Genomic DNA, 3,699 nt, shown 5'->3' with positions numbered 1-3,699 from the left:
CGAGCCAGGTACCAGATCTTGTGGATGCTGAAAGCCAGGTTCCGATTCCTTAGGATCCTGTGAAAGTTAGAAGAGCCAGGCTTCTGATCCAAAGACTGTGAATTCCAGACCGCGATCCCAACTTATCGAAAGGGGGAGTCTAAAGACATTAGATCCAGATTCGATTCCTGATGATCACACAAGCTGATGATGCTGATAAACTTAAGGAATCAATAGACCTGATCAAGATGTGTATAGAGCCAGGTTGCGATTCTGGAACAGAAAATGAACGAGAAAGAAAGAGAGAAAGAGAAGATTGTGGATGCTTACAATGTCAGATACTTTGGAAAGAGAGCAAGAAGACTAATAAAGACTGAAGATGTGACATACCGAAGACTTGACACTGAAGACTTCGTCAACATCCAAGGGGGAGTCTGTTGGTGCATATGCCTGTCGACTTCGTCTTGTATCGAGTCTTGTATTAGATTGATTAGATCAGGGCACATAATACGAGAAAAGTGAGAAATATATAGGAAACATCCATTTCGCACGAAATGGGAAGTGTTCATTTCGCACAAAATGGCAATGGCCATTTCATACGAAATGGCAAGTCCATTTCATGTGAATCATTTCGTGTGGAATGGTGATGCCTATAAATACTTGTCTTGTCATTTCATTTGTAACGTTTGGTTTCCGATAGCGAAGCTCTGCCGCAGTGTCTCCGGCATTGTAAAACGATCTGATATCAATAAAGAGACAGTTTAAAATGATTCTTTGTGCATTCCAGCTGAAATAACTCTGATACGTCTGTTTCCGCCTTTCGTATTGGACGAGATCTCTTCTGAATGACTTGTTTGGTCATGCAAACGATCCTACAGCTCTATCATGGTGGAACTTTCAGGATTAGACTCTAGGATAAGAGGTCGCATATGCTATGACTTGGGATGAGATGAAAGAGCTAATGTGCAAGAAGTACTGCTCGAGAGCTGAGATTCAAAAGCTGGAAACCGAGTTCTGGAATCTCAAGATGGATGTCCGAAGATTGCTGAGTATGTATAGAGATTCCATGACCTGTCTCGTGTTGTCCCCTACATGGTAGAACCAGAGTTCAAGCGAATCGAACGTTTCATTTGGGGATTGGCACCCCAAATCATGAGCATGGTGATGACATCCAAGCCTCCAACCATTACTGAGGCCATTGATTTGAGTGTGGCACTGACTGAAGAGGCGATTAGGCTGAACAAGTTTTCAAACTCTGAAGGAAAGAAGAAGGAGACTCATGTCGAGTCATCAGGAGAGAACAAAAGGAAGTTCTCGAATTTCAAGAAGGGTATCCAAGGAAACAACGGTAGCAACAAGAAAAGAGATGCAAACCCACCAGCCGAAGTCAGGACTAGTACTGCAAGTTCGGAGAAAAAAGGGAAAGGTTACATGGGAACTTTGCCGAAGTGTGATGTGTGCCAGTTCCATCATGCCGGCCAATGTTGGTTTAGGAAGTGTGAAAACTGTGGAAAGAATGGCCATTCGAAAGAAACATGATAGGCTGGTACTGGTCGTGGAAATGGTGGTCAGAGAGGTAGTGGTAATGGAAATGGCAGTGGAAACCGTGGTGGCAACGGTTATGGCAACAGAAACCAAGGTGGAAACAATAATCAAGGAGGTAATAGTAATCGTGGTGGTTCTGGAAACCAAGGTGGTAATGGAAACCGCAAACAAAACAACAACCAGGGTGGTACTGGAAACAAGCAAGGATGCTTTAGTTGCGGAGATGTCGGGCATTTCAAGCGAGATTGCCCAAAGAACAATAAAGCCCAAGGAAGAGTTATCAACATTGGAGTTGGGGAAGCTCGCCAGGATCCAAACGTAGTTACGGGTACGTTCCCTATCAACTAACACTTTGCATCTGTACTGTTTGATACTGGTGCCGATTATGGCTTTGTATCCCAAGAATTTAATAATATACTTGGGTTAGTTGCCAGTAAGCTAGATATCCCATACTCGATAGAACTAGCGAATGGAAAGCTAGTAGAGGCAAACGAAGTAATTAGAGGTTGTGTAATAGAACTTGGAGAGCATGAGTTTACGCTAGATCTTCTGCCAGTCGAATTGGGAAGTTTTGATGTGGTAGTCGGAATGGATTGGTTGTCGAGCAACCGAGCTGAGATCGTATGCCATGAGATGACCATTCGCATTCTGATGGCGAATGGGGAGACGATTGTAGTCCATGGAGAGAAGCATGATACGTCTCTAAGGATTATCAATTGTTTGAAGGCCCGAAAGTTTTTGTAGAAAGGATGTGTTGCCTTCTTGGCTCAAGTTGTTGATAAGGAAGTGGTAGAACCGAAGTTGGAAGATATCCCGGTGGTAAGGGAATATCCTGAAGTCTTCCCCGAAGACTTGCCAGGATTGTCGCCGTAACAACAAGTCGAATTCCATATTGACTTGGTTCCAGGCACCGCGCCTGTAGCCAAGGCACCATATCGACTTGCACCTTCCGAGATGCAAGAATTGTCGACGCAGCTTCAAGAGCTTTTGGACAAGGGATTTAGTAGACCAAGCTTCTCGCCTTGGGGAGCTCCAGTACTGTTTATATAGAAGAAGGACGGTAGCTTTCGTATGTGCATTGACTACCTAGAACTGAACAAGTTGACCATCAAGAATCGGTACCCCTTGCCGAGGATTGATGATCTCTTCGATCAAATTCAGGGTTCGAGTTACTACTCCAAGATCGATCTTCGATCCTATTATCACCAGCTGCGAATTCAAGAAGAGAGTATACCAAAGACTGCCTTCAGGACTCGTTATGGACATTACGAGTTTCTAGTGATGCCGTTTGGATTGACGAATGCACCGGCAATATTTATGGATTTGGTGAATTGAGTCTGCAAGCCATATCTCGATAAATTCATGATTGTTTTTATCGATGATATCTTGATTTATTCAAGGACGAAGGAAGAGCACGAGCAACACCTTAGAGCTATTTTAGAGCTGCTCAAGAAGGAGAAACTGTACGCTAAGTTCTCGAAGTGTGAGTTCTGGTTGCGTGAGGTACAATTCCTTGGACATGTAGTGAATGAAGATGGAATCCACGTGGATCCCACCAAGATCTAAGCGATTAAGAATTGGGAAACTCCGAAGACGCCAACCAAGATCCGAAAATTTCTAGGTTTAGCTGGGTATTATCGCCGATTCATTGAGGATTTTTCTAAAATCTCTCAACCGCTGACCTCCTCCCTTACTCAAAAGGACAAGAAGTATGAATGGGGAGACAAACAAGAAGAAGCTTTTCAGCTGCTTAAAAACAAGCTTTGCAATGCACCTATTTTATCCCTACCTGAAGGCACCGATAACTTCGTGGTATACTATGACGCCTCGCGTCAGGGATTAGGTTGTGTGCTGATGCAGCGACAGAAGGTTATCGCTTATGCTTCGCGCCAGTTGAAGGTTCATGAGAAGAATTACACCATGCATGATTTGGAATTAGGTACAGTGGTGTTTGCTTTGAAGATTTGGCGGCATTACCTTTATGGTACCCGATGCACAATCTTTATAGATCACAAGAGCCTTCAGCACATACTTGATCAGAAAGAGCTCAATATGAGACAGCGACGATGGGTGGAGCTGTTAAACGATTATGATTGTGAAATCAAATATCACCCAGGAAAGGTAAATGTGGTGGCAGACGCCTTAAGTCGAAAAGAGAGGATTAAGCCCATAAGG

The sequence above is a fragment of the Helianthus annuus genome, chromosome 2 (genome assembly GCF_002127325.2).
Source record: "Helianthus annuus cultivar XRQ/B chromosome 2, HanXRQr2.0-SUNRISE, whole genome shotgun sequence".
In the NCBI taxonomy this organism is placed as follows: Eukaryota; Viridiplantae; Streptophyta; class Magnoliopsida; order Asterales; family Asteraceae; genus Helianthus; species Helianthus annuus.
This window is presented reverse-complemented; position numbering follows the sequence as displayed.